The sequence below is a fragment of the Canis lupus genome, chromosome 10 (assembly GCF_011100685.1).
Source record: "Canis lupus familiaris isolate Mischka breed German Shepherd chromosome 10, alternate assembly UU_Cfam_GSD_1.0, whole genome shotgun sequence".
Taxonomy (NCBI): domain Eukaryota; kingdom Metazoa; phylum Chordata; class Mammalia; order Carnivora; family Canidae; genus Canis; species Canis lupus.
The window spans coordinates 50049840-50064200 of NC_049231.1; the positions used below are offsets into that span (position 1 = coordinate 50049840).

Below are 14361 nucleotides of genomic sequence, written 5' to 3' on the forward strand. Positions count from 1 at the left end.
TCTCTGTTTCTATGTACAAAATGTGTCTTTTTTCTCTGGGTGCTTTAAAGATGTTCTCTTTGTCACTTTTTCAGAAACTCAATCATATTGTGTAACACATTTGGATTTGTACATTTATAGCTCTCATCAAATTTGGAGGAAAAAATATGGCCATAATTTCTTCAAACAATTTTTTGTTTCCTTCTCTCTTCTATCTTTCTGGAATTCCAATTTCATGGACACAAAAAGGCTTGATATTATTCCACAGGTCACTGAGGCTATGCTATACACTTAAAATGTATGCATTTTCTTACATGTAAATTTAAACTAAATATAATTGACTTAAGTAAATGAGCTAATACATACAAGCTCCCCAGCACCATTTGTGACACACAATGTGTTTAATACATATTATTTCTCACTTCTCCAGTCCCACCTCTTTAATCCCCTTCTGTACTGCTGCCCCTTCACACACTCTCAGCCTCTAACACTTTTCACATTTTTCCTCCCTCTCCAAATTCCTCCTATCCTTCAAGATGTGGCTTAAATCCCTCCACCCAGAATGCTTCCCCCATTACTCTAGGTCACAGTTCAGAACTCTTAAAGCACTCACTTTAAGTGCTTCCCCAGAAACATAGTGAAGCATGGTTGTGTATTGAAATGTGCCACTCACAACTTACAGATGAATCTGTGTCTTGCCTGGCTGTTAGTTTTGAATTCCTCAGGGCTGATTACTTTTCACCCCCTATTCCTTATCACTGCCTGCCCCAACACTACCAGGAGGAATTTCCTATTGTTCGCCATTACCTGGGATGGAGTCTCCCCTGGCCAGTGCACACTTAGGGGTGAGAGACTGGTCTAGAGAGATGATGTGGCAGTTTAAGGAAAATCGACTTTCTAGTCCAGTCATTCTGCTGTGAATCTCAGCCCTGCCTGCTGCCTACCTATGTGAATCTGGCTAAGTTACTGAGCCAGACCAACCTGCATTTTCCTCACCAGTTTTGTGGTTGTGTATGTTGGAATGAGACAAGAGAAAACTGTGTCAAGTGCCTGGCTATTATCTACCATCACTAAGAGCTGGGTAGACAGATGCAGGACCAGGCCCCCTGCCTGGCCAAGGGTACATGAAGCTGGTACTCATTTGGAGAGCACCTAGACCTGTGCATTTTTTGCCAGTCATGAACTCATTTCCCCAGAGATGAGATGAGAGAAACAGGCCATGTCTAAGGGCTCTGCATACCTCACAAAAGTTTACTGTGTTTCTTCAGTTCCATCCACACATCTGGTTATACTTACTGATCTAAAAATGTATCCATCCTGCTTGCCATGTTCACATTTCAGAACATGGTACAGCCCTAGGGGGAAAAAATCTCATAAATACCATGCATTAAAAAAAATTAATGCCATGCATTTATTTACTCCCAAAAGATGAAGGTCTAAGACAAGAAGCATAGCCCTATGCAAACAGCAGGCACCCAGATAGCTCTGCACACCAGGGGATGACCCACTAGGGTCCCCAGGCCTTAAGCCTAGAGGTCCTATGCAAGGAAAACCCCTCCAAAGCATGGAAGGGGACTTCCTAGTCAGGGAATTCAAGAAATAAAGCACCTTTTGACTGTCTGGTAAAGGTTCACTTCGAAAGATGGGGGAAATGGCAAGGAGACACCAAGAGTCAGGACACCTGGTTCTGCTTTTAGACATTCTAAGTGACCAAGAGTATGCCACCAGTATGTTCAGGCCTCTCTTACTCATCTGTACTGATGACTTACATCCCCATTGCAGCTGTGATTCTGTGAATGTCTCTGAAATGTGTAAGGCAGGGATATTTATCTGTATTTGTATTTGCCTATATTCTCAATGCCTACAACAGTACCCGGCATGTAGTAGGTACTCCACAAATGTTTTTTTAATACACGAATATTATTAGAACTAGATATGAGCTTTGCCCTTGACTAATGTCATCAAGCAAATGACCTCATCTCTGAGGCTCTAGTTTCCTCATTTGTAGAATAGCTAATGAGGCCTCCATGTGATGCTCAAATGGGATGATTATAAAGTCCATAAAAAGTGCCTACTACAGAGGGAGTGTTCAATAAACAGTAGCTAGCGATCAGTTACTGCAGCATCTATCACAGTTCATCTTGTTTTGGAATGGCAGAAATGGCTGTAGAAATTTCCTCTTTTATTTCTTTTTCCCAGCCATCCTACTCCCAGTATAATGGTGCAGAGCCTGGAGTTTCTCACTCAACGGACAGTCTCTGAGGATCAGAAACAAAAGAACTGGCTTGTATTGCAGTAGGAGATTAAATTCAGATTAGAGTTGAGTAAGGGCTATCAAACCTTGAAAGAAATTATGAAAATAGGAAAACTTCCCCCAAGAAATCTTATGGACTACAATATATGTTTCCATCAGTGACTGTCTCCTTTGTTGACCCACAAGGAGCAATGTGGGACTATATGATTTTTTACTTGATGGCCTCTATAGGACATGAACAACAGATCAAGGACATTTTGATAAGGCCAGTGAGCTCTGCCAGAGATGCATGTACCTGCTCCACAGTGACCCACAGGTCTTTGAGGTTAAAGAGTTTCTAGAATGCATTAGTGCTGCTCAATGAATGAAAGGATGTAGGACCCTGCCTACTGCCCAACCAGCCCTGATGGCTGGCTTTGAATGAAGGAATAGAGAAGGGCTCCACCAAACCTGCTTTTGTATGCAATTCACATATACTGGATCATTCAGGAAAATTCTTATAAAGCCAATCTGGGGACACTCTGAAGCCTCACTAGGGTTCCTGCACAATCTCAATGTCAGGTCAGGTGGGGCCATTGGCTGGCATGCAACCCCTTCTGTCCTGCCAATTTCATCATGGGCTCCATTTGCAAGGGAAGAAGAGAAGTCACACTCTCAGCTGGACTGTGTCCTCCAGAGGTTTTCCCATAATGACTGGAGACTGCCAGCCATCCCTTAGGTCCCGCATTTACTAAAGTTGCTGGGCTCTTGCTTCTTCTTAGGAGCACATGGGAGAGGAGAAGGGGAGGTAAAGGGGCATGATGTGTCATGATTGAGGTTGGGACAGAAAAGAGAAAGAACTTTTCTTTATTTGTGTGACTTACCTACTTTACCAGTTTTGTCTGTGGCAGCTGAAGATAGGAAGTACTGACCTATGACTGGCAGGTGATGTGAAGAGAAAGGTTAAACTGAGCTGGGTTGAGTTGAGGTGAGCTGAGTTCAGTTGAGTTGAGCTGTGCTGAATTGAGCAGATCTAGTTGAGTGGAGTTGAGCTGAGCTGAACTGAGCTGAGTTGACCTGAGCTGAGCTGAGCTGAGCTGAATTGAGTTGAGCTGAGTTGAGCATAGCTGAATTGAGTGGAGCTGGTTGAGTTGAGTTGAACTGAGCTGAATTGAGTTGAGCTGAGTTGAGTTGAGTTGAGCTGAGCTAAGTTGAATTGAGCGGAGTTGAACGTAGCCAAATTGAGTGGAGCTGAGTTGAGCATAGCTGAATTGAGTGGAGCTGAGCATAGCTGAATTGAGTGGAGCTAAGTTGAGTTGAGTTGAACTGAGTAGAGTTGAGTTGAGTTGAACTGAGTAGAGCTGAGTTGAGCTGAGCTGAGTAGAATTAGAAGATAGATCCTACCCTCTTAGAATCCCCGGGGACAAGGCAGAGAAATTCTATGTAGAGACTGAGTTTGTTTTCCTTAAAACTGTTTCTGACAACTGAGCCAGAGAAATACTTGTGGACAAGACATCCAGGAAGACCACCTCAATATTCTCTTCTGGTTCACAGAAGCAACACTTCCACAGGTTTCCCCATGAAGCTCCTCACTCCAGCCAGTCCCAGGGCTGCCCCCATTTCCACTGTGCCTTTCTGTCCCTTCTTGGAGAAAGGCTTCTCCAAGGGCCTTTCAGGAATAACTCAGTGCTGTCAGAGCTTCTGTACCTACATGACTGTGTATCACCTTATACTGACTCCCATCCTCCATTTGCTGTATCGCTCTGGGTCCTTTCCTCTGAATAACTGACAATGCTATGAAGGAGAGACTTGTAATTGCCTGGTATCTCCCAGAGTATAGAGCCCAGTATACAATAAGTGCTCAATAAATGCTTCTTGAATGAATGCCTGAAAGACTATATTAGTTCATATCTTAAGATGGCACTTTTAAAAAGTTTGTGTCGGGGATCCCTGGGTGGCGCAGCGGTTTGGCGCCTGCCTTTGGCCCAGGGCACGATCCTGGAGACCCAGGATCGAATCCCACGTCGGGCTCCCGGTGCATGGAGCCTGCTTCTCCCTCTGCCTGTGTCTCTGTGCCTCTCTCTCTCTGTGACTATCATAAATAAATAAAAATTTAAAAAATAAATAAATAAATAAATAAATAAATAAAAAGTTTGTGTCGTAAGTGGGCTGAACTGTGTACATTCAACCAATATTTTAATGTTTATTATGAGAAATTTTTGGTTTCTCTGGCTCCAGGCTTTGAGTACTCTGAGGCTGCTGAAGAGCTCTGGACTAGGGGTAAGGACATTAGGCCTGGGTCCCAGCCCTGCCACCAATTTGTGTGTGATCTAGAGTAAGTTAGATAACCTTTCCCCACTTCTCTATCTGTGCTCTTATAGAGTGTTGTGAGCAGAAAATGGGACAGAGTTTTGAAAGCACTTTGGTAAATGCTGAATAAATGCAGGAGACCATTATTCTAAGGGGCTCATGAGTGACTCATTCAGCAAACCTTTACTGGTAATCTACTCTGCATCAGGTACTAGAAGGAAAATATAAAAGTGCTTCAGTTCTTGTCTTTGGGAAGCTGAGGGGAGAGACTTAAACATTAGCAATGGGTAAGTGTTAGATTGAAGTGCCAAGAACACTGGGGGAGGAGGGAGGAAGGTATTGGGGGTGTGGAAGGGAGTGGCGTTTGAAGAGACCTTGAAGAAATGGTCAGGTGTCTCCAGGAAGAAAGACCCATAGGCAGTAGCGCCCCCCTGGCAGTGCGCTGTAGTCTGAAGGTTTGGAGAGGAGCAGTGAATGGTGCTTTGTGGCGCTAAAATCAAAGCAGGGTGATAGGCTGTGGGGGAGGGATTGGAGACTCTAGAAGGCAGCAGGGCTGGTGAGCAGGCTGCCACAGTGGGGCGGGGTGGGTGGGATAAAGGCACATACTGTGGAGAAGCTTCAGATCTTTGGGCCTCTGGCCAGGTTCTGGCAGGGCGATGCCTGGAACCATAGGGTGAACAGGGAGGCAAGGCCCTCCAGGGAGCTCTGTGGGAATGACAGAAGCATAGAGTCTGGTCTTTCCCATTCTTGAGGAGCTCCAAGGACCGAGATGGCCAAGAGAAGACCAAGTTCTGGAGGGTAGCGTATGGGAAGGAGCCCCAGGGCCAGATTATTCTCCTGCTCTTCAAATATGTCAGGCTCTTTGTACCTTGGTGATTCTGCGCCTCCTTTCCCTCTGTGAGCAGGATCCTTACTGCTTCTCATCCTCCAGGTCCCAGCTTCCACATCACTCCCCAGGGGCTCTGCTTGCCCAGAGGTCCTTCTCACTATCCTTTCTCTTCATGGTCCCATTTGTTTCTTTTACAGCATTGACCCCAGTTGTCCTTATTGGATTTTCTTGTCTGTCTTCCCCCATTGAAGTGTCGGTTCCATGAGAATGGAATAGGGACTTTGTCTCTTACCCCAAGATATTGCTGATGCTGGCACACAGTGTCTGGTACACAGTAGGTGCTCAATAACTGAATCATGATCTAGCTGTGCACATGACTTGAAGAGCATTGAATTTAAACACACAACGTCTTCCCTGGGTTAAAGTAGGGATTGACAGCCCCCATAGGAGGATCAAGAAAATGAGGGCTCATTGTTAGTCTTAAGGCTGTGTCCCATTAAATTTCACAGTAAGGGACCAGGAGAGTCAGCCACAAAGCCCCAAGGCTGAAGTTATGATTCTGCATGCCCCTCTCCCAGATCAAGTACTGAGCATCATGTCCTAAATCCTGAATCTTAAATCCAGCCAGGTGAAAGGACAGGCAGGCTTGCCCATGAGGGTCTCCCATGGGGCCACAGCCAGCTAGGAGACTGGAAAGAACAGGCTTCAATGGGCAAAAGCTGCCATCACCTTACTTAGCAATACGTGTGTTTTTTAAATAACAGATTTAAATAACGCAAACTATGAAAATCTGGTTAAAAATGAAAGGGTGGGGGGAAACAAAGAATCTGACAGATGGTTACTGGGCCTCCCTCGTTGACAGGTGGGATAGACTCATCTGCAGGAGCACATCTCTGAAGGGCTTCATACGATTGGTACGTTTATTGGTAAGACTGTAGGGTGAGCCCTGCGCAAACTGCATAGTCAGCCCAACCCACAGCAGCCCTGGGAAGGAGGCCTTCGGCTTCGCTGTGCCTCACCTATTTGCCCCTTACAAAAAGGAGAAAAAGGAGAAAGAAAACCATACATGCTTGGTCAAAAGCAGGGAAATCGGCCAAATCCCTTGGGGTAGTCAAGTTGCACCACACACACACACACACACACACACACACACATATACACGTCACTTCTTGCAGCCCCTTGGCCTTCTGCCTGTGCTCTGCTCACACCTGCTCTCTGAGTCCAAGACTTATGGGGTTCTGGGGAAATCCTGCGTGGTCCACTCATTGGTTCATGTGCCCCCAGCCAGACCATGCCCCTTGGGAGACCAGCTAGTGTCCTCCAGATTCCCTGTGGCCAGAAACAGGCCACCCACATCATCTTAGGTGTTCCCACCAGTCCAGCCCGGTCATCCCCGTTTCCCACCATGGCCATGGGTTTGGGGCCAGCCTCCATGGGCAGAGCTGCTCATCATCAATCCTTGCGTCTCTGTAGTCCCACTTCCAGTTGCAGGCTGGGCTGTGCACATGCAGAAGGCTGGATGCAGGACGCTGGTGTTGAGTGAGCAGGAGTCTACAGGGGGTCCATAAAGCCTGGTGGGATGGTGGGAGCTCCCCTAGGAAGCAAACTGTAGTCTCAGGAATGCCTGCCATTCACTGAGCACTTGGAGCAGGCGCTGTGCTAGACTCCTTTTGTGCAGAATTATATCAAACTGTCTCAACCACCCTATGAGGTGTGCCACCACCACTGCTGCCACCACCAACACCACCACCACCATCATCATCGATCTTCATTTAATGTAGGAGGAACCGGAGACATGATAGGGTGAGGAACTTGCCCAAGGCCACAGAGTGAATATCAGTGAGCCAGGACCCGTCCCACTCCCCACTTGCTGCTCTAGACCCATCTGTGCAGGGGAGAATCGAACAGCCCGCCCTGACCTCACCTGTCCCACCGTGCTGCAGGCACCATGCAGGGGCCCGGGACGCATGCAGGCTCAGGTGAGGGGCTGCCTCTTGGCGACAGGACTCTGGCTTAAGTCACTGGCCCCCTCTGGCTTCTCATCAGTGATACAGGTTTGCGACAGAAGCTACCTCACAAAGTAATTGGGAAGATGACGTGTGCCAGCACGTGTAAAAGGCTGAGGAGAGTGCCTGGCAGCGATGCATTGAGATATGGGACTTTGTCACTATTACTAATAACGTTATGGTTCCAATTGGAACGTTCCAGGTGTCTGTCTGACCCCCCCAGCCTCTTCTCCAGGAAGTTCGTGTATTGACTTCCAATATCCGCTCTCTTTTTAACTTGTCCCTCCCCACCTCATTCTTCCACCTTCTCTTCTCCGCCTCCCAGCCCCGACATGCCACTGAATCTATTTAATTCATTCTAATGCTCAGAGCCCCGGATCCCCAAATGTGACAGATTGGGGGTGGGGGTGGAGGCGGAGAATGGAGGAGCTTGCGTAATAGGACAGAAATAAACTTTTACATGCCTCGATTTTTTTTTTTTTAATCGCAGATTTTATCCCATCCTGGGGCAGTTTGCTGTGTCTTCTCTTGAATCAGCAGGAAGTCATTTTATTCACGCATCCCTGCCCAGCACGCCGCACACTAGGTGCTCGGTGCGTGTCGGTGCACTGGGTTCTCTTGGGCCAACATTTATGCCCGGTGCTGTTTGTGCTAAGGCCTCACACGCACTCACTCCTTGAAGGTGCTGATACCGTCTTGCAGCCCCTTGGCCTTCTGCATGTCTGCTCTGCTCACACCTGTTCTCTGAGCCCAGGACCTGCGGGGCGCTGGGGAAATCCTGCGTGGTCCACTCATTGGTTCGTGTGCCCCCAGCCAGACCATGCCCCGTTGGAGGTAGGAACCAGAACTTCCATGCTGGGCAGAGGAAAAGGCCTCAAAAACTCATGAAGAAATGGGTCAGTCCTCTCTTGATGGACACAACATTTTAAACCCCTGGCCTGATCTCTGTTACTGTTGGCCCTTACTTCTGGCATCACTGGCCTCTGATGTTCAGGAAGGGGGCTTCAGCACACACTTTCACCTCGGCGAATGGCAGGATGCAGGTGACAGTGATAAAGCTTAGCACACGCCTGTGGGGACTTAGACGTTTGATTTGAGCAGCGTCACAAAATCCTCGCAGAGCATCTAAGAACATCTCCCTCACCACCGGAAAGGCGTTCTCTGGGTCACCTCCCCAAGTAGTCCTCTGTAAAATTGCAAAATCCTGGAGGCTTGACATATCACGACATGGCGTGGTCAGACAGGCCAGGGTTCAGATCCTTGTCCCAGTGTTTGTTGAGTGAACTCCTTACATTGTGAGCCACAGCTTCCTCGTTGACAGAGCAGGGCTCGAATGCCCCCCCCCCCCCGCCCCCGCAGCAGGCTGTGAGGAGATCCCCCTGTTCCCTGGTGTGTCCTTCAGTGGGTGCCCGCTGAGCACAGGCCACTGAGGAAAGAAGAATTTTGAGGGAGAGAGAAGAGGAAAAAGAAAGGGAGAAAGGTTGCTTTTGGATTATGTCAGGGCCTGAGTGGGACAGGGTGGTGGGTGGAGGCTGGGAAGAGGGAGAGCCATTGACCGGCACAGTCAACAAACGAGGATTCAGAACATAAAGCAGGCATTGTGCTAAGTGCTGAGGAAGTAAAAAGGAATTTTTATTTATAATTTATACGCCCCCCTCCACTTCCAAAGAGAATTTGAAGGTGACTCACGATCAAAACCACACATGCAGCAAGATCACTGAAATAGAAAATCAAGTCTATAGAAATTGAGAAAAGAAACCAATGTTATCATCATGTGCCAAGTTCTTGCATGCATTCCATCCTGTAATCCAATAACCCCATTTTACAGATGAGAAAGACAAGAACAAAGAGGCATGCCCAGGGCAAGTGCAGGCACAACAGGACCCATGAGATTTTTCAGCCTATGAAAATGTTTTAAATTTTCTTATAAAATCAGAAGAAGAAGAAAAAGAAAGTTTAAATTGAAGAAAATGTTTTAATATGTAATATTAATACATCCTTTATAACAACATAATTTTTTACTTTTTTTTAATGGAAGAAGGGGCCCACAGATGTAAAAGTGCCTAGGACCCCCAAAAGTAATGCAGCCCTGGGCCGCACACTCCAGCCTGCCTAATTCCAAGCCTGTACCCTTTCCCTATCTAATTGAGAATATTTTCTGTGAGTATAACATGCAGCTCAGCTCTAAAACTAAAAAGAGGGGATCCCTGGGTGGCTCAGCGGTTAAGTGCCTGCCTTCGGCCCGGGGCGTGATTCTGGAGTCCCAGGATCAAGTCCTGCGTCGGGCTCCCTTCATGGAGCCTACTTCTCCCCCTGTGTCTCTGCCTCTCTCTCTCTCTTTCTCTCTCTCTCTCTCTCATGAGTGAATAAATAAAATCTTTAAAAAAATAAAACTAAAAAGAGACCACGAGGAAATAGATAATTCTCAGTTTCATAAAAAGATGTGTGGTGAGGCACATGTACTCACTTTACAATGATTATAGGGGAAAAGATAGTTTTCTTATTTTCTTTAAAACTAATCTATGCTTTCTTATCAGTTCCACTAGGAATCTGGCCCAGGAGTGGGAGTGGGGAGATAAAAACGAAATTTTGTCCAAATTGGTAAACTTCCAATCTGACTCAGTAACTAAAATTGTCTTTTTTAAGTAATTTGGATGACTTGGGTGAATCTCAACCCTTGGGAGACTGCTTTCTCTGCTTCCTGAACCCAGTGTGGCGAATGGTTCTGACCAGATCCTCGTGGCATCCTGGAGCAAATCCTTGAGTTCCTGGGGCAAACCCTGGATCCTCACTGCTCTCCTCCCTGAGAGGATGGACTAGCCTTCTCCCTGAACTGTTGACCACTGTAGTGGGGTGAACCCCATCTGGTTCTCTAGGGTGCTATGCCGACACTGGAACCCATAGACCCTTCCAGGTGCCCGAGTGACCACTTGGTCCTGTCACCCAGCCTGTCCCCTGCTGCTCTGCTGGCTCTCTTGGCACCTGCTCTGGTGCTGCCTCAGGCCTCCCTTCCTACCACTTCCTGCTGCACCTCCATGCCATTACATGGGCACTTCTCCTGGACTTGTGGTCTTCCCCCACATGCATGGATAAGGGCATCCCTGGCCCAGACACTGTCTCCTTCATACTTTTCTGGATGCTTCAGAAACTCCCAGAGTAAAAAAAAAAAAAAAGAAAAGAAAAACTCCCAGAGTGCCAGGTTGTGTGTGGGGAAGGTGGTAGATGCAAGAATGCTAGTGGCAGAGAGAAACCTTGGCTCCTGGTCTACCTCTTCTCTCTCTACCCCCCTTGTCCTCACAGTCTACCAAATAGAAGGAGCAGGTGTTCCTCTCTTCATTTTCTCAGAACTAGCCAGGCAGACCTAAGTCTTAGTGTATTAAACGAGAGTTAAAGGAATTTGGAAAACACTTTCTCTTAATGATAACTGCATTCCATCCAAGAATCTTGCTATAGATGCAGACAGAAATCTAGTCTGAATGAGTTGAGCTGGTATTTTATATGTCTCCCTCTCGCCTCATGCCCCAAACATTGCTTCAGTGGACAAGAAACCCCAGAACAACAAAATTTACAGGATATGAAAATTCATCTAAAAGTGTTAACCCCATTGCAGAAACATAATAGTTCAACAGGAGAAACCAACTATGCTGATATTCAAAAGAAACACACAGTTAACCCTTGAACAACAGGGGTTTGAACTGCACAGGTCCACTTATATGTGGACTTTTTATAATACAATACTGTAAATGTATTTTCTCTTATGACTTGTTTCATAACATTTTCTTTTCTCTAGCTTACTTTATTGTAAGAATGCAGTACATGTTACATATAACACACAAAATATGTGTTAATTTTTTATGTTATCAGTAAGGCTTACAGCCAATGTTAGGTTAATGGTAGTTACATTTGGGGTACTTAAAAGTTGTGAATTTTTGACTGCATGGAAGGTTGGCACCCCTCACATTGTTCAAGGGTCTACTGTATTCTGTGCCTCCTTCCTATACAAGGAAGATTGAATAGCCTGGTGAACACTACCCTCAATGCTTATTTTGCAAACCTTCTTCCAATAGCTGTTTGTTTTATTACCTTCAAAAAGAAGAATATTAGGCATTTCTGGTGAAAGAGAGCTAATCAGTTGTGCTGTACCTGGTGTTCTTACCACTGGATGAAGCTTAGACACCCCAGAAAAGATAGCACAGCATAGTATGACTAGTCTTTCAGATGGAGTTTAGACTGGGGAGCAAAGTCACTACCCTCTTTTCCCTCCTTGAAGGAGAAGAGGGAGATTTTTAAAAAGGAAGATGGGCATAGCCACCTTCTCATCCATAACAGTTTTTTTAAATATTAGTCATGATTTGAAATATGAACCAGAAATGCTTTGAGAGTTTGGGGAGGAGCTGACTTTGGGAGGAAATGATTCAATAAATATGAAATGTTGAAGAGTAAGTGATCAAACTCTAGGATCTTTTAGATCCAGGCTGGGCATACACAGCTATTAAAAGTCTGGACACAAATTATGACTCTTACTCTGGAACAGGAGAAAACTCCAGAAGGCTGAGTAGCTGTCTTATCCAGAAAGAATATGACCATGAGGAAAATCAAGATCTTTGTGTTGGAAGGCACTCAAGAGATTATCTTGAGCAACTACTGCCTTTGAGTTGGAAAACAAGACAAGGATGGTCAGTCACCACTTCAATCAATGTTATACTGGAAGTTCTATGCATCTCAATAAAGAAAAAAAAAACATAAGGGTAAGATTAAGAAAAAGAGAAACAAACTTTAAATATGTACAAATAATGTTATATGAATAAAAATCCAAGAGTCTACTAATATTATTAGACTAGTAAGAAAGTTTTGCAAGATTGCTGGGTATAAAATTAAAATAACCAAAATGAATTTTTTAAGTACATGGACAGTAGCATGAGAAAATTAAATTTTTAAAAGAGTGATCATTTACATTTGCAACAGAAATGAGGAATTTATGAATGAGTCTAACAAAATGTTAGACTTTTTTTTTTTCAGAAAATGAGGAATTAAGCAGAAATTTTATTTCCAAACTCATCAAAGATTATTACAAACACAAATAAAATATCCTTTTAAAAGTGTCCTGAATTAAATCAAAGGCACATCATTAAAGTAAAACATTTGTGACATTAAAAATTCATTTAGGTTGTAGTATTTTCCATTATTTTGTTTTTAATCATTTGCAATGTTCTGAAGATCACATTGAAACATCTTTTTTTGAAGACATGAAATAATGTAGTTAGGTTTTGTTTTTTTTTGTTTGTTTGTTTGTTTTAAGTACAACCACAACTATAAAGTAGAGGAGCTTAAGACAAAGAGCAAATCTGCTTCATACACAGGATGGGGCAATCTAATATACAACACAACATGAATCTTCCCAAACAAGTTTGCTTGGAAACAGCTCCCATGCTTAGTGTTAACAAATAAAACGATCTCATTTAGAAAAATCAGGGCACCATTTGACTAATAAAGCCTATTCTTCCCCTAATTTCATACTTGCTTATTTTCATTTAGAAAGTGTTACACCCACAAGAAAAGAATAAGTTTCTTTATGGAAATAAAAATCTTAGGAACAAATTAATGAAATACTCAATTTTCTTATAAAGACTTATTTATTTATTTTAGAGACAGAGACAGAGAGTGCACAAGAAAGAGAAGGAGAAGCACAGGGAGAGGGACAAGCAGACTCCCCACTGAGTGCAGAGCCTGACTCAGAGCTGGGTTCCACAACCATGGGATCATGACTTGAGCCAAAATCAAGGTGTAGGCTTAACCGACTGCACCACCCAGGTGCCCCAAAATACTTAATTTTTTAATGAACAAAAATGTTTCCCTTCTCAAAATGTAAACATCCAGTAAATAAAACAAACATAATATTCAATGTATAAAAACACTAGTACTTTGCTTATGAAAGAGATGTATGTATTTGGTGGTAACGTTTCTTGTTTGTCTTAAATATAAAAGCACCTGCCAAAAGAATCAGGCCATTATTATTTAAAGTCTCCTCCTTCATCCATTTCCTTATCTGAGTAGAAATTCATCCATTTCTGTAGAATTTTGGCTATAGGACCAGTCCACAGGAAAGGTCTGAAATATCTAAAAGTAATTTGGCTAGAGAAGTTTTTCTTGAGACTTGGAGGTAGTCACTCATCACTTTATGCTTAAAAGCATTCCTCAGCAAACTTTTCCCCAGCTTTTAGGATAAAGCACAGGATCGGGGCTCCTGGAAGATGTTTCTTCCAGCTGGAACACCTACCAGCAGAGCATCTTTACAGGCACTCTGCATGCTGTACTGTTGAAGCTCTGCAGCTGTCTACAAGACCTTGATCCTCTCCATGCCGGCCTCCAGCTTGAGCAGCTTCACCAGGCGCTGCAGGGCATTCACACTGGCCCCAGAAGACATGGCAGTGGCATGGGGCTCCAAGGGCCTGTATACCAGACTTCTATAAAAAACTACTAAACTTTGTTGAGAGACATTAAAGGATGCTTTAAGAAATGCAGAGGTATACTATATTCATGGATGGATGAGTCCTCATTGTAAATAAAGATGTCATTTTCAGACATTTACATATGGATTCAATGCATTCCCATCAAAATCCCAACACATTATTGCATGTAGGATTTGATAAGCTTATTGTAAATTTCAGGAGAGTGCAATAAGAATAAGAATAAAAACAAAGTGAAGGAATTGCCCTACCAGGAATTATGACTTACCTTAAAATCATAGTAATCCAGACAGTGTGTCATTGGCACAGATGTAGAGAAATAGATCAGTGAAACAGAAGAGAGAGCCCATGAACAGATCCAAAATAAAACCTTTAAAACAAACAAGTTGCCTTAGTCTTTTGTATGAAAGAGGAGAGTAGAGACATTGGAATGGAGTAGGAGACAACTGAGACCAATTTTTATCCTTTTACTGAGGAGGAAAAAAATATTTAATTTTTTTGTTGTATAAGGAATACTGCCTACAGATTACCTATAAC

At 44.2% G+C, this 14361-nt stretch overlaps 1 pseudogene; it reads right to left on the minus strand.

The window, feature by feature from the left end:
• Positions 1-13574: 13574 nt before the first annotated feature.
• On the minus strand, positions 13575-13781 carry LOC119873732 (annotated as a pseudogene).
• Positions 13782-14361: the final 580 nt, after the last annotated feature.